This window comes from Sycon ciliatum, chromosome 2, assembly GCF_964019385.1.
Source record: "Sycon ciliatum chromosome 2, ocSycCili1.1, whole genome shotgun sequence".
Lineage (NCBI taxonomy): Eukaryota > Metazoa > Porifera > Calcarea > Leucosolenida > Sycettidae > Sycon > Sycon ciliatum.
Window position 1 is genome coordinate 30,069,377 of NC_088644.1, and position 22,532 is coordinate 30,091,908.

The following is a 22,532-nucleotide window of genomic DNA, read 5'->3' on the forward strand; positions in this document are numbered from 1 at the left end:
GGGTACGTACTTCAACTCAAGATATTGTACTACGACTCGTACATGTACTCCCAGGTAATGCCCACAAATTGTGAGACCGAGCATGGTAAAATCAAAATGTAGGTTTGCCAGAGCAGTAGTAGTGGCACAACCAGGTATCACTGAAAATCTACCTAAACTGCTGAACTGCTGAACCGCTAGTGCATGATGTAGGTGCAGAAATCAATTTGAAGTACCAGACAGTACAACATCGTTTGAGTTAATCATTTTTGTAAATAAGCAGAACACACAAGGTGAACATTGCCCTTTTGAAATATGAAATTTAATTACACATACCTTCAACGAATCCTGTAGTAAGCGGTGAGAAAGTCTTCTTCTGATCCGGTCTTCAAACACAGAAGCGTACGAGACAACTGCTAAGCCGCTGGAAAGGGAAATAGCGGAGCTCACCTCACGTTATGATCGGTATGAATGTTTGAAGTCTCCTGCTAGCGGTGATTGGGAACTGTGATATCGTTGTCTGGCGGTCGCCGCCTTTTTATACCACCCCGGTCGGCAATCCGATGCATTGGCCCGGCATGGCAATACATTTTCTTGTCTGTTTTCTACTTCAGTGCACGACACAGCAAGGGCGAATGATTTGCAACACGCTGTCACGACGTTCCCCACTGATGATCACAAACACAAACAATCCTACCGAATTCTTCTCCACGCCCTGTGTCGTCACTGATCCGAGCACAGCCATGAAGAGCGCCAACGGCATCTCTCCAATAATCCCCTTCCGCTTCTACAAACAATTTCAGACCTTCACGGGAAGCCAGGATAAACCCGATCTGCCTGAACATGATCGCAAATCTGCGTGCAATGCCCAGCTGTCTTGCTGCTGTTACGGCAATGGTCGCCCATTACCGACACATGCAGTCCACTCGCGTTCAGGCATGTCGCGTGGCCTAATTTCCGAAACGGATGAAATCATTCACGGGCGAGTGTGCACAAGGATAATGTGTCTGAGGACGTCTCCAACCCTGGGATGATACAGCTGTTCTGTACTACTGTTGTCCATGCCGTGAAGTTTGCAGCGTGTTGAGTTTCCTTTATGAAAACCACAATGGGTACCAGCAGTGACAGGCGTACCCCTTTTTGATTAATAAGAAACTGAATACTGCAACTTTACGCCAGCAATTGCGAAGCATGGCTCCCCGGGACTATTCCTGGTTTAGCTATGAAGTCGCATGGTTGCAGACATTCGTCAGAACCAGTAGCGACCCTTGGCTTCACCAGCTAGTGAATGCGCATGCGTCCTGTATCCCGGGGGAGCTGTCCGTGGCCATCACCACCCGTGTCCTGTGTGCGTGTGGCCTCACACCTGTTGGTATACATGTGCATAACTACATTTTTTAGTTCAGGGTGGTTGCCCGACCCCACCATCATAGTGATGATAAAGCAGTGAAATAAAGTTTTCTGCGCGTATGCCGTATTCACGTTAACACCACTGCCGTGTAGTCACTTCACACCATGTACCGCCTATGTTTGTTTTATTCATTATTTATACATTTGCAGAGCAACATCCCTATGACGTCACCTCATAGCACGATAAATATCCGGCCAATAACGAGTTGAGGGAAGGTGGGGAGCTTTGTCCACGAAAAGTAGCAGATGTTGCCGCTTCAGAACTATTCGGTTGCATACAGCTACACGATTGTACTTGGTATTACAGTACACTATAACCCAATATATTTCATGCTGTCAAACTAACAACATGATTGTACTTGGTGTTAACTATAACCCAATTTGCAGGATTTCTAACATTAAAAGTTAGACGGGTCTTCCCTTGCACGCACTCTCTCATGCAGCACACGATAGAGTTGGATTCAGAGACATCATTCACAATTCTCTCGCTGATTAATGCCTCTACAATCACCTTGTGATTATGAGTTATACATACATACATACATACATACATACATACATAACCTAGTACATACCCAATGCTGTAGACAGCAAGCTGTTTCGGCCATAAAGGCCTCATCAGTACAGCTACGAGCTAAATAGGCCGAGCTACCAGCCATGGTGCAAAGGAGGCACCACAGACATTAAAGTAGCTCGTCGCTCTAGCGCCAGAGTGCTCAAACTACACAAAGTAGCGGGCATTGCGCGATGCAGCAGCACTAGAGCAGCCTACTGAGAGTGCTCAACAAGGCGAAAGCCGAGGAGCATGATACCCAATGCTGTAGACAGCAAGCTGTTTCGGCCATAAAGGCCTCATCAGTACAGCTACGAGCTAAATAGGCCGAGCTACCAGCCATGGTGCAAAGGAGGCACCACAGACATTAAGGTAGCTCGTCGCTCTAGCGCCAGAGTGCTCAAACTACACAAAGTAGCGGGCATTGCGCGATGCAGCAGCACTAGAGCAGCCTACTGAGAGTGCTCAACAAGGCGAAAGCCGAGGAGCATGATACCCAATGCTGTAGACAGCAAGCTGTTTCGGCCATAAAGGCCATAACGGCCTCATCAGTACAGCTACGAGCTAAATAGTAACCTAGTACATACATAACCCAATACATTTCATGCTGTTAAACTAACAACATGATTGTACTTGTGTGTGGTAGACTGGTGGTTAGGGGTGTGCGGATAATGCTCGAAAAGGTGGCAGATTCTGCTCGAAAAGCAGTGAAATTGGCAGAACCATACAAACCTTATGGCGGACAATTCCTCGAATTCTGCTCCATTTCTTTATCCACATACCAAACATGCATGAAGCTTACCAGAAAAAGTACCGAATTCTGCCAATTTTTCTTCCGGCATTATCCGCATATGCCTACTGGTGGTACACGCATTGTGCAGGTTGTGGTAGAGGCAATGCCAGTTGCATGATGTATGCCAGAATTCCGTTAGTTTTAAGTGATGACACGAGATCATGTGGGTGAAGGACGAGGTGATCGAACCCATAGCAGTCATGACGACTGCTCCGAGTAACATACACTGTATTATTGTAGTTCAGATCGCACGCTTCGCAGGCATTGTAACTGCATCTAACTGATTTTTCTTGTTTCAGCATATCATGGACATGTATACATGTATATCTGCATATTATTATCCAGATGTGCACCCTCTCCTAAATTCCTTATACCTGTAGTAACACGTTGAGGACTGTCAACAAACAAATGCAGGATAGACGCTTATCCGGCATGACTGATAAGCTGCCACCACGACCTATTCCCACAGCGTTTGGGGGTTGGCTCCCTTTTCATAGTAATGCATGGCGTTTGATAATGTACAGTTGTGGCAAGTGAAATCTGACACTTGGCATAAGGGACTGCACCGTGCATCCTGCAGCTTCTGCAGCCCTGCATACGTACAGTACATGTGCTGCATACAACTTTATCTGTCTGATGACAGAATTCGTACTCATCACAGTCAAGGTTCAAAAGGTGCTGGCAAAAATGAATGGGAATTGGATACCAATACTCCTTATGTGTGCCATGTTTGTGAACTGTGTGTATCTAAGCTGTGACCTTTCGACCTGTTTGGGATGCATACGGCTCTATAGTACAAATTAGGTGCAGTGCATTACATCATTGATGTCCATTTGAGGCGCTGTCCCCTATGGCAAGTGTCGGATTTCACTTGCCACAACTGTAGAAAAGGTTCCTAGCAGTGATTCTTGCACTGGGCACTACATGTAGACTTTAAGGTTACGGCCTAGTGTGAATACACGCTCAGTGCGTGCGTTGTGAATACCGCTGTTTCCGCTACGCATTTGTCAGGACTCAGGGGCCGGGATGGCTCTGGGGAGACAGGCACATGCGCATTATTGTCTATTCCATTGAGTTGGCATCTGTGTTGCAGGCTCGCAGTGATTTGCTTTGGCAAAGGCGGCTTGCAAAACACATGCGGCTACACACCAAGAACGTGCATGCAACGTTGGAACAACGACGTGCTGGCGTTGCCCTGATCATCGGATGATACAGATTGGCAAGCAGGTGGCCACACATGCTCACGCTATTCCAGGTTTGGCATTCTCCTCATACCCTTGTGAGGTCTGGTAAGCCTTTTAGGCAAGTCACCGTACGTATTGTTCGTTCACGAAGTGATATGGTCGAATTTAAAAAAATGTTTGGTTTTGTTCTTGCGCATCTGGAAACTGAACGCTCAGTTTCGCCGGTCAGTGATGTGTGATTTCCCCGGAAGATAAAGGCTTCTACCTTCCGATGCATTTCTCCGATAATAGTATGCACGGTATTCTCACGAGTCCATGCACGGCAACAACGCTTCGTTGAAAGAGAAGATTTGTCCTAGAACAGTTTTGCATACATTTCTGAAACTTGAGATCTCCATCGAAACAAAATCTTCAAGAGAAGAACCGGACAATGAAGATATTTTCAGCGAAATGACTGTTTCAGGATACAATCAACATCCAGGAAACGAAGTTCATCTTCATGTAAAACGGACAATGGAATGATTCTCGCTTATTTATAATCCAATGTCAACATTCTATCACTGGCATGGCTCTGTAGTACGAGTATCTCACAACTTTGGAAGACGTATGGACAGTAATTTGATACAGTAAAAGGTGTTTTATTGTCTGTTACGCTGTTTCGACTACCATTGTTGGTGATGATATTATTAGGATGTGTACAGTATTACGTCTCCCAACACAATGCAATCTATCCATCTCTGGTAGCCAGAAACATGGACGCCCTCACTCGTATGACGAAAGCTGCAATCCCTGCCTTCTTTGGCTTTCCGCCATGGACTTCCACTACAGGGCTCTTCGAGAGACTCTGTCTTCCTACCCTCGAAAACGTCCTGGCAGCGAACGTTCTAATATTCGTTCGTCGCTGCATCCATGGCCGTTCAAGTGTCCTGTTTCGGAATTATTACGTCAGAGCATAGAGTGATCGCACCCGTGGAGCTCACCAAAACCTATTGCAAGTAGCCTTCTGGCCAGGTCCTTCTGGTAGAGGCACAATCCAATTCATTGGTACCATTCTCTGGAACAAAACACTGCCCATGATTGACTGTGAACCTTCTCACACCCATTTCTGTGCTCTTTCTAAAGCGTCGAAGTATTCAAAGTAGGTCACTTTACTTTTTTATCTGTTCACAAATGGTCAATCCTTTCTAATGTGATGTAAGATTTTAAGTTTGAGATATGTTTCTTACCGATAAGTTTCCTGCATGTTAGTTTCATCTTGCTCTACCGACTGAGTAAAAACCAGAGTTAAAATTTGTGATTTTGTAGAGTCTAAGACACGTAACACCTTTACCACTAATGCTACATTTACCTGACTGCATGATTGTAATGCTATTGCTACATAAAGTCTTTATGTAGCAATGTAGTCAGGTAAATGTAGAGGTGATGTAGCATGCCCAACGAGTTACGTTGCAACTGTTGAACTGAGTGAGGCTGGTACACAAAACACGTAACGATGATTTATGAAGAGTTCTTTTTTAGAAATGTTGATCGCTGCACCGCTCGACTGGCTCAGAGGATCGGAGCACTATGGAGGTTGCGTCACTGCTTGACTCATCAGAGCCGAGTTCTCTACTTTAAAGCGATCCTCATGTCTGACCTGATGTACGGATCCAATGCGTTTTCCCCACTTCTTGCTGCCAACCAATTGGATCAGCTACAAGTCATGCAGAATCGGGCGGCAAGGGCGGTTTTCGGACTCTCGCATCACACCTCCGCGCGTACCCTCCTGCTAAAATTGGACACCTACAGAGTATCCGAGATATTCAGGCAGAAGTTCATCGTTCTTGTCTGGAGGTCTCGGAATGGGCACGCAAGTTCTGATCTGCAAGCCCTCCTAGTTCCTTCGTCAGCTGGCCCAACTAGGTTGCACTCCACCATGGGTCTGCGCCAACCGCCAGTTTGCACCAGGTTCGGCAAGGGTTGCCTCGCGTTCCGGGTCGCCCAGCTGTGAAACACCTTACCCAGCGATATACGTGCCATCTCCAAGCTCCGCCAGTTCCGCGCCAGCATGATCCCGCACACCCTTAGTACCTAGAGTACTAAACGTCCTGTTTGATGATCAGCTGGCTTAGTTTTTCTCCACCTCTATCCTAATTACATCAGTCCCCAATTTCATTTATTACTGCTTTCCATCTGCATTCGCCACCTTTTCATTGGGCAGATCTGCCCGTTTGGTTTGCGAAATAAAATAAACACAACAACAACAAATCATGGAGAGCCATGGAGGAGACTAGACGTGAATATCAAACAGACGGAGAGGAGTTTTCCTGTTATGCCATAGGCTCTGGTCGTAGCATCTCTAGCGATACCTGGATGAAGGAGCGGCTATAAACAGAAAGAGCTTGTTCCAAATACCTGCCTTTGCCGAGTCCAGCTCCGCAGGCTCGAAAAGAACTAGAATTTCTCATGGACGCGGTACCAAATCGATTTGAGTGCTGAGCACTTACTTTCCTGGTGAAGCACGTACATGTACAATGTATTGTACGGTTCGTCGTGGACGATTGTAGTGCAAGGCCTACAGTCAAGTGCTATCAGAAAAGAAGAGTATTGTGGCCAACCATTTGTCTCCACGCAACCTCAGGAGAAGAAGACAGCGCAAGCAGACTATGTAGAGCGGCAAAATAACTTCTGACCACGTGTTTTCAGGATTTCCGCAAATGGGAGGGATCTCTATCTGAGATCGTCTCCCAGGAACTGGCCTCACTTGAGCTGTTTCAGATGAAGACAATTTTCACAGAGTGAAAGCAGTGACAGCTTGTCTGCAGGCGGGAGTACCACTAGCCATGATGAGCTTCCAGCATCCAAATGATCACCAGCCATAATGGTTTCACCTCTCGCTACATGGATAAGCAAGGGAAAAGATTTGATACACCCACTATTCAGCCACAGCCCTGCACCAAAGTTGCAAAGGAGAGCAGCCAATGGAAACGCGACCATGTCTTATAGTGCTAAGAAGTGGTGGAGCTCGTGAGAGATATCGTAGTAGCTTCAGAGGCAGATCGACTACATTATTTCCTGGAAATTTACTAATATGCAGCCTTTCTTCCATTTTTTGTTCCAAACCAAGAGCATTATAGCCCTTGTTGAAGCATTATAATCAGCATTACAAGGTAGATTTTGGAGCACTATGATTAGCATTATACGAACATTTTCGGAGCATTATCCGCTGGACCCTAACCACACTTCATAATACTTTCTTTCTACGCCATGGCTGGCAAACGCCCCCTCCTCATCTATATTGGCACTGATTCATCTTTAGCCACTGGAAGGTGTTATAATAATAATAATAATAATTATTATTTGGAAAGGATTGGGAGAACTTCAAATTCAAAGGATCAGTCGGGGAAGTGAACTGCCTGAAAAGAGAAAAAAACGCCAGACCCACCAGGACTCGAACCTGGGACCCCGCTTGTCATGAGCAATGCTCTAACCACTGAGCTATGGGACCAGGCTGAACCTAGAAGGCGCTGACAAGTTTTTCACTCCAAAGGCAGCTCACAACACGTGCCACACATACTGTTGTTGTTGTTGTTGTTGTTGTTGTGTTTATTTTAATTCGCAAACCAAACGGGCAGATCTGCCCAATGAAAAGGTGGCGAATGCAGATAGAAAGCAGTAATAAATGAAATTGGGGACTGATGTAATTAGGATAGAGGTGGAGAAAAACTAATAAGCCAGCTGATCATCAAACAGGACGTTTGGTACTCTAGGTACTAAGGCCAGTAAGTGTGTGCGGGATCATGCTGGCGCGGAACTGGCGGAGCGTGGAGATGGCACGTACATCGCTGGGCAATGTGTTCCACAGCTGGGCGCCCCGGAACGCGAGGCAACCCTTGCCGAACCTGGTGGAAACTGGCGGTTGGCGCAGACCCATGGTGGAGTGCAATCTAGTTGGGCCAGCTGACGACTGATGGCACTTGGGTCTTTTTCCTTCCCCCAGGGGACAAACCACGGTCAGTTTCTGGAAACTACCAGAGGTGAAAGAAAGTGATTAAATTTGGAAAGGATTGGGAGAACTTCAAATTCAAAGGATCAGTAGGGGAAGTGAAGTGCCTGAAAAGAGAAAAAACGCCGGACCCACCAGGACTGGAACCTGGGACCCCGCTTGTCGTGAGCAATGCTCTAACCACTGAGCTATGGGACCAGGCTGAACCTAGAAGGCGCTGACAAGTTTTTCACTCCAAAGGCAGCTCGTCACTACTAACAAAACTTATTAATAACAAACCAATCACGCAGGATCCGAAACCATTTGGACCGGACAGGTGCCCCGTAGTACTCCGCTTACCCTGGGTGGGTGCTGGTTCTGCGCGCGTCGAGAAGGAGGTGCGCAGCACTGTCTGTTCGTCTTACCCGTACGTGAAATTGTATGTAGTATTTGGAACGACGCGTGCGTTCAGTGTGAAGAAGGATGTTCTACCTACCCTTAGTAGAAGCAATCTTATCTATTTTTTTCAGTGCCGAGAATGTAAATTCGGTACGTAGGTAGAACTCTTCAGCACCTGGGCGCACGCATCCGTCAACACGTGCCGTTAGGTCTTGTCCCTGTTGACGCTCGTGGTACTCGTCCTCGTCGTGGCCGTCCTCCAAAATGTGCTGTGCAGTCGGAGACTGGAGCGCCTTTGTCTGCGCCCAGTGTCGATGTACGCATGTGCGCCTCCGCCTCGACGGGCGGGGAGCTTGACCCATCTCAGACTAGCGTGAGGAAGCAAGGAAGACCATCCCGAAAACCGCCCAATGTGACACTGGAGCTCACGGACACCGGAAGAGTTACCAGAAGCAAGGTGAAGAGACGAAGTACTGGAGATTTGAATACGTCGGTACTGGAAGTGACAACAACGATCAACAAGAGGAAACGAGGAAGACCGAGGAGTCAAACGAAAACGACCAGGAATTCAAAGGACGTTGGAGGTGTCAACAAGCCCAACGGAAGAGAACAACCGCAAACGTCGAAGGTGACAGAGCTAGATGATCGGACATCGTCCATCAAGCGTCATTTGTCGGGAAGTGCTAATTGTCGTGAGTTGTATAGTGATGATGTCTTTTCGCTTTTAACTCGTGGAAGGTCTAAGTTACATCTTGCTGTGTTAGAAGCTCTGTATATTCGTAAACTAGATCCAGAACTATGTGTACAGAAGGAGAATGTGTTATCGTTGCAGTTGTTTTGTGTCACACCTCGTGAAAGTGTGACAAGTGCTTCTTGATGTGTTCAACGTGTTTGTCTACAACTTGCTGCTATTGTTTTCGAGTTTTTTTTAACACTTTAGCCATTTTATCGCCTGTGTTGAAGTGTTGACTGTTTCTCTATTTTTCTATATAGTTATGTGTTTTTCCAAATTTCCAACATTCCCTGTACTATCCTGAAGAGAAGGGAAAGAAAATGTTTGATAGAAAGGATGTGTCTACTGAATTGCGTGGATTTGCGTCGTTGCATGCGAATATTGATTACGAAATAATAATAATAATAATACTACACAAGAGAGAGTTTGGAAGCTTTGTCACAACTCCGAGTTTCACGTATCTCTACGATCATCAGGCAACTGATGGATCCAAAACGGGCAGCCAGAACATAAGGGGGAGCAAGGTGGGAAATTCCGAGGGGTGTCATAGGCGACGCGTATCATAGCGCAAGAGTCAGGTGCAGGCGTGAATTTGCCAAGTCTTCAGACTTGGGGCTATGCAGCAGTAGTTCCGGCATGAATGATATAGAATAGAGCTGGGGGCAAATGCCAAATCCACACATGCCCACACCACAACACAAACATACACCCACACTCTCTCCCTTTTCTCACATACACATACACTCACACGCGCGTCCGCACACACATTCTCTAAATCTCTCTCTCTCTCTCTCTCACACACACACACATTCATTCTCTATATCTCACACATGCACACGCACACACACATTCATTCTCTATATCACACACACACGCATTCTCCAAATCTCACACACACATTCTCTAAATCTTACATACACACACACACATTCTCCAAATCTCACACAAACATTCTGTCTCTCTCTCTCTCTCTCTCTCTCTCTCTCTCTCTCTCTCTCTCTCTCTCTCTCACACACACACACACACACACACGGCCACAATACTCATCCTTTCATTCTCACACCTACCGCACACATACTTGCACCCGCACTTATCCAATCACCCACACGCTCTCTCTTTCTCACGAATGCACACAAACACACACACACACACTTGTACTTACTTGTTGCTCACTGCCAAAACTGGTCACGTGAGTCCCCCCGGGAGAGGGGAGAGAGACTCAAAAGGAATCTTAGTAAGATGACTCAATTGGTTATTGAACCGCCCAACGGCCGACACCCCCTGAAATCCCCAAAACTCTGGGTGGACTTGAAAATGATCCCACTTATGGGCTCACCACACCTCAGTAAGTGGGTGAGGACAAGGTGCAGAAAAAGGATTGACGGCATCATACACACACACACACACACACACACACATGCGCGCTCACACTCACACACACTCACTCACACACACACACACACACACACACACACACACACACACACACACACACACACACACACACACACACACACTTGGCAGCGGGACTACCAGCTAGATTCACTTGACCTTGCGCGCAAAGTTACAGAGGTAGAACTTGTTTTCATGACGGCACTTGGACACAAGCTCTGACCTCTTGTTGAGGGAGCGGGTCTTGTCGGCCCAGGCAATCTCCAGCTTCTCGGCCAGACACAGGTTGCAGCGCTTCGAGATGTTAGAGTATAGTGCGGCTCTCCTCACAACGGACCACCTGATACTGTAAGGTTTGTTTTCATCCTTCAGTCTCCAGATGGGTCTGGACAGTCTCGTTGAGGTCTCGTGCTTCTTGTGGCGAATAGTATGTTGATGACCATTGAATCGTGTCTTGAATGTCCCTTCCGTTAATCCAGTGTACTCCTTCATGTCGCTGCCGGTTACATGTGCCCTGTACACAATGCTCGATGCTAGACAGTTTCCTTCCAAGGGGCAATCATTTTTGACACGGCAGTTGCAGGTTCTCACATCCTTGGTCTTATTCTGGTGGTCGCTGCGGAGGATACTATTGTTGTGTTGCTTGATGATGGTGGCGACATTTGGCATGCAACTGTAACTGAACTTTAGCGTGTTCCGGTTAAATATCTTGTATAATTTGCAACCCTTGTGGAAGTGCTTGCTGACGAGTTGCAGGAATCGCTGACCAATGTTCGTGGACACATTCTTACTGAACGGTGGGTTAAACCATGTGATATTCCGGTGTCTCTTCCTTTGTCTCTTTCTTTTCCCACTCTTTCGTTCCTCCAAGAACTGGACGGTCTCATTGTACCCGCTGTCTCTGAGCGCATTGTTGTACATTTGAGATGCGTCCTGGAATGTCTCCTCATCCGTTGATATGTCCGTTAGTCGTCGGCTGATGGAAGAGGGCAAGTTCTGGATGATGATTGGTGGGTGGTTGGATTTGTGATGGACATACAGTGGCCGGTCGTTGGGTTTCCGATATGGACGGTATTTGCCAGTGCGTAGGTCCAGCGTGATGATTATAATAATATTAATAACGTGTTAAATAGTATTCACCCTGCCCTTCGTTTTACATGTGAGCATGAACAGTCCAACAAGTTGTCATTTCTAGATGTGCTTGTGGAAAAAACGAGTAGTGACGTTCTGACAACCGTTTATCGAAAGCCGACGTTTACTGGTCAGTACATTGTATATGACTCTTATTGTTCGTCTCGATATAGAGTAAACTTAGTGCGTAACCTTGTAGATCGTGCGAAGCGTATTTGTTCGTCCTGCAAGCTGCAGGAAGAGCTTGATTTTCTCCGGTCAGTTTTTGTCAAGAACGGGTACCCTGAGTTTTTGTTGCAGAAGTTGTTGAAAGTCGAACAAACTACGAAGGCTCCTATGATTGGTCCTGCTCGTTGTCCCGTTTATTTATGTTTGCTGTGGAAAGGGCAGGAGTCGACTAAAGTTTGTAGTGCAGTCAAGTCTGTTGTTCGTCGAACTTACTACGCAGTACACTTCGTGCCAGTCTTTACGACGATGCGTGCGTTTACGGTGCGGAAGGATGTCCTACCAGCCCATCACCTAAGTCATCTTATTTACAACTTTGAATGCCGACAATGCGCTAGTCGGTATGTTGGTAGGACTGTTCAGCACTTGAACGCACGCATCAAACAACACACACCACGTCACATACTTCCACCTTGCGCACAAAATCAAAGACCGAAGCGAGGGCGACCTAGAAAACAACCATTAACCACACAGCCGTTGCCTACACAACCCGCGGATCCTGGCTCACAGACTGTGCTTGCTCCGCCGTCGCTGGTGGCGGTGGTGGAGGAGAATGGGCGTAGTGGCTCATCGGGTCGGCTTGTGTCGCCGCCTTTGCTCCGGCCGTCGGTGGTTCCTTCGTCAGTGCCCCCGGCGGCTTTGGCTGAGGCGGTGCCGCTTGCGGTCCCGGTCCCACTGCCTCCTCCTTATCCTCCGCCATCGGTTCTTGCGGTGGTGGAGCTTGCCAGTGGCAGACCGCGAGCAACACTGACAGCTGCATTAACACTACAAATGCCGACTCAAAAAGACCCACCTTGCATATCAGTAGCTCCCACACTTACACCAACAAAGCAATCTACAGCAACCACAACTAATCCACCATCCAAGCCCATAATTGAAAGACCAAGACGATCAACAGCCAACTACAACAGAAGCTACGCACTCAGCGGACAATGGTGAAAGGAGGGACGTGATAGCAGGGTGACGGCCGAGTTGAGCTCAATGGACCCGGTCAGGCGGGATGGACGAGACAGAGAGAGTACAGAGGAAGTGGAGGATGAAACGGACGGCGGAGGGAGCAGTGAGTCGGAGAGCAGTGATGGGAGTGATGGTGAGAGTGCCAGTGAGAGTGTTAGTGTTGTGCGTAGGTTTCGTGGTAGCAAGTCTTCAGTGTACAACCATCTGCTAGCTAGTCCTGATTGTTGCAATTCGTATTCCGACTCTTCGTTCACTGTATTGTGCCGTGGTCGTCATGGTTATGGACTACAGTTAAAAGTGTTGGAAGCTATCTATCAGCGTCTGTATAACCCTAATTTGTGTGTACAGAAAGATAGTATAATTGGGTTGAAATTGTGCAAGTAACGTGTCGTGTTTAGTGCGGCCAAGCTTGGTCGTTAATGTTCTAGGTGTAATGTACTGCTGTTATTTGTTATCACCTTGTCTTTCCTTCCTTTCTCCTTTGTTCATTTCTCGCTTTGATTGTTAAAATTCACACTTGCAAATTTCACTGCTGTTGCTCTTAGTGTTATTTCTCTAACTTAGATTTTCTATAATAGTTCAATTTTTGTTTCAGTGTCCTTTAGTACAACGACGATTCCTGATGAGTGTTGTACGAAAACTTGTTTGAATCCATATTTTTCCCTACACCATTTCTTCATATTTTCATCGTTTTATTGCACATCGTCTCCACCGTTTTTACATTGCATGAATAAAGTACACAAATGTCGGTTCAGCTAGTTTTATTGATTGCGGTTATCAAATTATTGTCTCCTCGCCATGTGTTTAAATAATAATAAAGGCACTTCACCGAAAGACAAACCATCGAATGGACAATCCACCGACTGGACACTTTACCGAAAGTCACTTCACAGAAAGACATTTCACCGAATGGCTATATCACCGACAAGACAGATCACCGAAATTATCTGCAAATTGTAATGACTGGTTCGTAGTCAGGCTCAGTTTCGCAGCGCTGAAATGCTCCCACTGACGTACTGGCGCTGATTGCACGTTATTTGGCAAATGTAGTACAGTCAGACGTCGCATAACCGGATATTTATTTATTTATTTATTTATTCAACATCTCCTGGCCCCTCCGAAGACTGCCAATAAACATGAGAGGTCAGGTGATAGCCAACCACGGCAAGCTAAAAGGGAGAAAAAGAAAGATGCTGTCAGAGAGGGAAAGGAGATAGGGAGAGAAAAAGAAAGGGAGGCACATTAGTAATACATGGGATCACTTCGGATGAGACAGTGTGGAAAGCTGGACTTTGAATTTCCTGATATCCTGGCATGTCTTAATGCTAGTAGGCAGGTTAGACCAAAGGGAGTATGCTGAGAAGAAAGGGGATTTCAAAAACAGAGAGGAACTAGCTCGGGGCAGTGATAAGGCATTGCGTGTTGGTCTAGTGGTAACAAACCAGTTGTACTTGGCAATATGTTTCGGGACTTGGGCTAGGAAGATTTTTTGCACAAGGATACAAAGATGCTGCTGATGTCGGGCAAGAAGAGGGTGCGTGGAAGCAAGTTTATAAAGACAAAGGGAGGCAAATGTTTGGTCTTTTCGAAACAGAATTTTCAGAAGCAAGCGTTGATGTACTTCCAGTCTGTGGAGTAAAGTCTGAGACAACCCGCACCAAGCTATATCGCAATAGTCAAATATAGGCAAAATGTACGACTTAAAGAACAATTTTCTGCAGTTATCATTCAAGTGTTGGCAGTGGGGATGTAGCATACCTAAGGACGCACTCGCACGCTTGCACACAGACTGGACTTGTGGAGACCAGGAGAGTTGGCGGTCGAGAATAACGCCCAGGTTCTTGTGCTCGTTAACAACTTTAATAGGTGTACTATTTAGACCAGGAAAATACAGAAACTGAGTGGGGGGCGAGGGAGAGAAGAACATGGCCTCGGTTTTGGCGAGGTTAGGCTTCAGTTTCCAGGTTTCCATCCATGTTACTGTAGCGTTGACCCCGGACTGCATGGAGGCCGTGAGGTTGTCTGCCGAGCTGTCGGAGCACATCAGAGCAGTGTCGTCAGCAAAAAGACTTACATTTGGTACAAGGGCTGGCAAGTCATTAACGTACAGTAGAAATAGGAGCGGCCCAAGTATGGACCCCTGGGGTACCCCAGACACGACTAGTAATGGGTCTGATAGGGAGGTAGATACTCTGACAGTCTGGTGGCGGCAGGAAAGATAGGATGAGAGCCATTGCAGGGCTGGACCATGTACCAAGAAGACGGACTCTAGCTTTGCAAGCAGACCACGATGCCAGACGGTGTCGAAAGCTTTCGCTAGGTCAAAGAACACGATGCCAACATGCCGCCTGAGGTTCCGCTGGGTGTAGATGTCTTGTACTAGACGTGTTAGTTGGAAAGTTGTGGAGTCTCCACGGCAGAAACCGGATTGAGATGGTGAAAGCGCTGGGGTGACGTGGCAGTACAGAGACTCAAAGAAAATACGTTCACAGACCTTTGACACAGCGGGAAGGAGAGAGATTGGTCTGTAGTTGCCAGCCTGAGAGCGTTGGCCTTTCTTATAGATCGGGACGATAACAGCAGATTTCCAGACGGACGGAAATACTCCTGTACGATATGACATGTTAAAGAGCAGGCACAAGGGATAGGACAGAGATGGCGCAAGCCATTTGAGAACCTCATTGGGTATGCCATCTTCGCCAGGGGACTTACAATTCTTCAGGAGTTTGAGGTGCTTACAGACGGTAGCAGTCGTGGTAACGACGCGTGTGAGTGGTGCGCTAAGTTCAGGGGCTGGGGACAGCGATGGAATGTCCCAATTCGGATCCTCCGGAATGCCGGATGTATGTATGTATGTATATTTTTATTTGAATTCGCAAGTACACACGGGCTACAAGCCCAATTACATGGAAGCGAATGCCATAATGAGGCCAATTAAGAAAAAAAGGTGGAGGAAGGAGGAGGACGGTAGCAAAGCAACAGGGAGGACAATTCAGGACCAAAATCAACAATTGCACAAATGTGAGAGCACCTGAGACTGAGGGTACCTGTGGAGCGATAAAATGCCAAGCAAACAGAAGAAAGGAAATCACAAGCCAATACACGCTAAACTGCACTTGAGTTAGAATGAAGGGGAAGACCGGAGCTCAACAAAATTATAACGTACAAAGTCATAATAAGAAGTCAACTGGATGAAACAAACTGCTTGTTCAGTGTGTCTGCAATCGCCTTCACATCGTGCTGGCGGTTGCCATTGGAGTCCGTCAGGTACTGGATTGGCGCGCGGGAGGTCCCGCGGCACTGGTTGCGAATGAATTGGTGGAGTGATGGGCGATCGGGGGAGGAGAGTGTTGCAGAAAGAGAGTTTAGAAAGGAGCGGTGTGAGGTACGAGAAAGGTGCTTGACGAAGTTGCGTTGAACTCGGTAAGCCTCCCGGTTAACCGGCGTTGGGAATTTCTTGTAGATGCTGAAAAGATCACGCTTGCGCTTCACTTCAGATACGAGGGACCGTGTCACCCATGGGGGACTAGATGTCGAGGATGTTGAGTTGGAATGTTTCCGGTTGTTGTAGCCGATAGCAAAGTTAGAGAGGTGCTGTTGGAACCCTCGTTCAAGGACGGCTGCAAAGTGATCTACCGCGGCGTCAACAGTTGGAGAGCCTTCTGGTTGCAGAAACGACCAGTCGTGGCAGGAGAAATCAGCGTTCATAGAGTCCCAGCACTGAGAGGGAACTCGACGGAAGCGATATGGGAACGGTTTGCGAGAAGGAAGTGGCAGGTCTGGGTCCGAGGGCAATGAGACGGCGAACTGGCATGAAACCATGAGATGGTCCGAGGAGCCAAGAGCGCAAGCTGTGTGAACGTCCGTCGCCAGCAGGGGTTGGTTTGTGAAGACAAGGTCTAGACATGACTGTGTTCCGGAAGATGTTGTGTGCGTTGGACTCTGCACCAGCTGATCCAAACCGAAGCAGGTAAGGGTGCGAAAAAGTGCCGCCCCAGCAGGACACGTTAAATCCGATGGGCACCACCGTTTGTGCTTACTGTTGAAGTCCCCAGCCATTATGACATGGTACGATGACATGGGAACGGTTACCAAAGCACTAGCTAGCATATCACAGAAGTGGTCTATTTCCGTGGTTTTGACTGAGGGCGGACGGTAGGTACAGCAGACGAGGATGGGTGTCGGGGAGCCTAAGATTGGGTGAAGCTCAACCCATACGGATTCACAGGTCGGACGAGCAAGGTCGTCGCGAACTTGGACTCTTCCGAAGCGATTTTGCCGGACAAGAATCGCAACTCCACCATATCCTCTGGTTGCCGTACCGGATTTGTTATCATGAGGTGGTCGGTCGCGACGAAATGTGGTATAACCGGAGATGGTGAGCGCTATGCTTGGATTTAGCCATGTTTCATTTAGACAGATGACATCAGGTTTGTTGAAATCAGCAATGACAGACAGTTCGGCAGATTTGTTAACGATTGAGCGGCAATTTACGGAAAGCAAGGTCAGTTTACCCTGGCAAGGGGGGAAGTAGGGCCGAGCCAGTGGATTCAGCTGTGGTCGCGCCATCATGCTGAGCCTGAGGAGAGGACGTTGTTTGCCTGGTTGGCATTGCTGGTGTCAAAACTGTCCGCGGCAAAACGCCAGGGCCTAACCGTGTGCGAAAGAGCATCCGGCCAGAACCCTTTGTCACCGACTGTGTTCTCATCAGCTGCCTCGACGGTCACCCGTGCGTAGGCAGTTCTGAAGTGCTTGGATGCAAATATGACACCTTCCTGAATCTGCACTCCTCGGGCAGAGCACCATTCAGCAATTGATGATGCGGAGCAGTGTGGCTGCACGTTGCCAACGTAAAACACTTTGCGTTTGGCCCGGGGTGATGCCGTGAGGTCTACTGCCGGCTCGCTATCACGAGCCGGCTTGGTGTAGCGGGATGTTTCCACCCGCCTTGTTATGCTTTGAGCTAGCTGGGACTGACTACTAGTATCTGCCGCGTGCCTTTGTCTCTGGGCGGCTCGAGTGCGTCTGCCCTGGTGTTCCTGCCATTCATGTACTTGTTGTTCAGTATCGGTGGACCTACGGGATGCATCCAGGCCTGCTGCGGGGCTGGAGCTACGACTTGTAGTAGTGCTGGACCTACGGGATGCATGCACGCCTGCTGCGGGGCTGGAACTACGACTTGTAGTAGTGTTGGGTTGTTGCACACGCGTTTCTCCTGGCAGGCTGCCACTGCCGGCGTGTGTACCGTACGTTTGTACAGACCTGCCCGTTGTGGTGCTGAGCCTCGCACGTGCACTTGCAGTTTGTGTGGCGGTTCCTAGTACTACGTCGCTGTACTGGTGTGGCATGGCGTGCTGTGTGTGTACGCTAGTATCTCGCAGGTCAGCCATTTCCCGCCTCAGCTGTTGAATTTCAAGCTTCAAGGAAGCAATTTCATCATCTCTTCCCACCCTAATTGCCACTATTTCTTTATTCAGGTCCATTATTGTCGAGGACAATGCGGCCAAAGCAGTCGTGACATGTCCTATACCGGTCATACCTTCCAGGATGGGGTGGGACCCAATCCCCTCCTTCCGGAGCGCTCCCACCAGGTCGGGCCGTGAGAAGGAGTCCGCTTTCGGGATGCCAGTCCGGGTGGCCAGGTTTTGTAGACAGTCGAACGTCAGAAGGGCCAGGTCGACATGCTCATTGGTGGCCATAGTCCGCAGTACAAGTCACAGCTCCTGTAGGTTACAGTTACAGACTCGGAAAGGCTGATAGGAGCGGAGCTCCTAAAACTGCATCCGCACTCTAAATTTATTATTATTATTATAGATAATCAAGCACACATACTCCACATGTATACATATGTGCAAATAAAACGTGTGAATTCGTGCGTACATTACCATGCTACATATACAATAATGTACATGTACATGTACGTACATACATGTACATGTAGCGTGTGCGCACATACATCATGAATTTTCACCTACCGATTACTCTTCACTTTAGCATGACGATCGAATATTCAGTTATTTTTTTAATTTTTATTTTTTTACTTGAAATCACGCACCCAATACGTAAAAGAAGAAAGAAGCAGGAAATGACAAAACAACGGACTAACAAGACATTGACTGAATGGGGCTGCAAATGCAACGCAGCGGTGGTGATGGGGTACTGCAGGCTCTGCCGACCAATGGTCTCGGCATCCGCGCCTACTTCACGAATTTATAATCGCTGGCTACATCACCTTCCTACCAGGCAGGCACAGTGGGTTGGTCAAAGACCATGATTGAGATACGAGAGGTACCTGGTTCAAGTCCTGCCTGGGAGCGGTTTTTCCAGCCGTGCTGCTACCCACAGTCAACTGGGAACTTACTTGTGGCCAGGCACAAGGGGTACATGGATGCAGCTAATGGGGGCGTTTTCGGCACTTGTGCCAGTGGTTGCAGTGGTTGTGAGACTTGCCCACTCACCCCCACCGTTAGGCGCTGCATCTGCCGCTAGGGTTTATTGGGTGTTAGCGGCCGTTGTGAGTTCCCTTCGGGAACGGATACGATAATGTACTTCTTTACTTTTTACATCACCTTCCTGTGAGTAAGACCGCTTGAAATGTGCTTGGATCCATACAAAACTGGATCCAAGTGGATTCAGTTTTTGAATTTTTGAAATTGTTGCTATGCTGTGACGTAGCACTTTCAAGCCCTAGTCCAATCATCACCGCTGGTAAGAGTAAAACACTGTGTTAGCTGGTTGAAACATCAACAGTAAGAGTTCAATTTAGTACGTTTTGGGTGTAAAATATGTGATAATCAACACCGTCACGATTAGCTAGATCCACTTTATTTTATACGTGCATTTTTCTGATTTCTTCTCCAGTGCATGATTTACTAGTATTGCATTTTTAAACCATTGTGTTAAAGGGGAAGTGCATCGATTTTTCAAGTAGGGCTCAGATGAAAGACAATATTTGATATCGGTTCCGATCAGGGAGTCGTATACGACTCCCTGGTTCCGATGGTATATCTCTCGCCTCCGTACGATATTGAACTTGCCATGTCGCCGATTTTCTGATTGTGTTTCCATGGCGACTACAGGTGATGACTCACATTCTGCTTAGCTCCGTGTGGACCGTGAGAGAGAAGGTCGCGTCGATCACTGCAGAATTGTGTCATTTTCAGTTGCCATATTGTATTCACGAAGTGAAAGAAGTGCTGTGTTCAATGCTGTTAGTGCCGTGAACTGTTTACTTAGTAGTCCTCTCCGTAAAATGTGTACTGGGACGTGACACCGACAGGGGAAAGCTGGAGTGCGGAGACGTTAGCTGGCAAGCGAAAATCGTGACCGTCGGAACCAAGTGCTGAAATCTTGGTTGGGAGAAATCAAACGTTCAGCATTTACCTCAACCAAGGACCATGCCGTTTGCTCTTTCCACGTCCTGAAGATGGATGCGCTGCCTGCTGGAGACTCTCCTATCTCTCGTAACATCTTCTGAAGCCACGTGAGACGATGGGTAGCGGAGATTAGCGAACGAAATAATGTCGTATGTTTTGAAATTTTTGCTGAACATTTCTCAGGAGAGATGGCGAATACCAAGCATCTTCTCCTAGTCTAGAGAAACCATTTCGTAGGCTAGAGTCCACCTAGGGAAGTGCAGGAGACGGCCTGGTTGGGGAGGACACACTTTGAGGAGAACGAAGTAAGTGGTCTTGCAGCAGATGCTTATGTTGTTCTTTAGTATTGCAATCTTATGTGTGACAACCATACATCGTGTTGCATAGTTGGTCGTTGCGTGCCTGCGTGTGCATGTATAAGTGTGTGCTGATGAACACTTCCTCTGCAAGAACCTGACACTCATGCTCTCTTCTTTCTTGCAGTATGTGCGCACGTGTGTGTGTATGTGTGTGTGTGTGTGTGTGTGTGTGTGTGGCTCCGAGAGATGTGGGGTGATCCATCGCTATTGTCCTCCCGGCTTCGGAAGCGGAGGCTTGAATGGCTTGGCCATGTGGCCCGCATGTCGAATGTTCGTGTGCCCAAGCAGCTGTTGTTTGGCTTCCTACCGTCGCCTTGGCCTGCGTGTGGTCCCCATCGTCGCTGGAGGGATGTGATTTCGGCTGATCTTCGGCACATCGGCATTGAACATCTGGCTTGGTATGCGATTGCTTGGGATCGATCTGCCTGGCGGGTGTCTGCCATTGGGCCGAGCCTCGGCAGTCCTTCCCATGACCAATCTCAACGGGTGGACTGTCTTATCTGCCACCGTTCGTTTCGTCGGCCAGGTGACAAAGCAAGACACAAGTGTAGCGCAGAGCGAAGTCTCCCCATCCAGGAGCAGCGTGGTGCTGTGCAGTGTGGTACATGCAGGAGGTGGTTTCACTCTCGTGGGGGCTTGCGTGTACATCATTGTTTGCCCCTGGAACCATCGGAAGTGTCCGCGCCGGCATCACCTATTCCGCTCAACGTCCCAGCTTCTCTCTTGTGTGTGACATGCAATCGTCAATTCAAGTCAGTGCCTGGTTTCAGACGTCACAAGTGCGACCGTGGCCATCGAGCAACCGAGCCTGATAGAGCGTCGTATGGTGTTCGCTGTTCTCGCTGCAACCGTCAGTTCCGTCAAGAGTTACCTGAGTCGTCATCTCCGTTTCCGCTCTTGACAATGACTCTGGCTCCTTTCGGAGTGGTGTGGCCCTTGTGGCAACCAAGCTACAGTAGTAGTAGTAGTAGTAGTAGTAGTAGTAGTAGTAGTAGTAGTAGTAGTAGTAGTAGTAGTAGTAGTAGTAGTAGTAGTAGTAGTAGTAGTAGTAGTAGTAGTAGTAGTAGTAGTAGTAGTAGTAGTAGTAGTAGTAGTAGTAGTAGTAGTAGTAGTAGTAGTAGTAGTAGTAGTAGTAGTAGTAGTAGTAGTAGTAGTAGTAGTAGTAGTAGTAGTAGTAGTAGTAGTAGTAGTAGTAGTAGTAGTAGTAGTAGTAGTAGTAGTAGTAGTAGTAGTAGTAGTAGTAGTAGTAGTAGTAGTAGTAGTAGTAGTAGTAGTAGTAGTAGTAGTAGTAGTAGTAGTAGTAGTAGTAGTAGTAGTAGTAGTAGTAGTAGTAGTAGTAGTAGTAGTAGTAGTAGTAGTAGTAGTAGTAGTAGTAGTAGTAGTAGTAGTAGTAGTAGTAGTAGTAGTAGTAGTAGTAGTAGTAGTAGTAGTAGTAGTAGTAGTAGTAGTAGTAGTAGTAGTAGTAGTAGTAGTAGTAGTAGTAGTAGTAGTAGTAGTAGTAGTAGTAGTAGTAGTAGTAGTAGTAGTAGTAGTAGTAGTAGTAGTAGTAGTAGTAGTAGTAGTAGTAGTAGTAGTAGTAGTAGTAGTAGTAGTAGTAGTAGTAGTAGTAGTAGTAGTAGTGTGTGTGTGTGTGTGTGTGTGTGTGTGTGTGTGTGTGTGTGTGTGTGTGTGTGTGTGTATGTATGAGGGAGCCTGTGCAGGAGGAACGTGGAGTATGCCAGTGTAATCGCTGTGGCCGTTGGTTTCTTAGCTTCCGCGTTCTTGCCCGTCACAAGTGTGTGGCTCAGTCCCCAACGACAGTGAGCCGTGTTGTGGTGAACACTGTGTGTCCTGCGACCGCTGCTTCCGTTCGGTCCAGGGCAGGGATAGACACCGCGGCTCAAGCTCTCCCCAGCCATATCTCGGTCTCATGGCCGATGACCCGAACTCTCGTTGTGTGTGTGTGTGCGTGTTTATTGCTCCCTACGTATACAAACTCATGTTTTTGTGTCCCGGGCGCCGTGGGACGGCGTTCTCCCATTCTCTCTCCACTGCCCCTCCGGGCCCACGTGGCCCTTGCAAGTGTGTGTATGGTGCA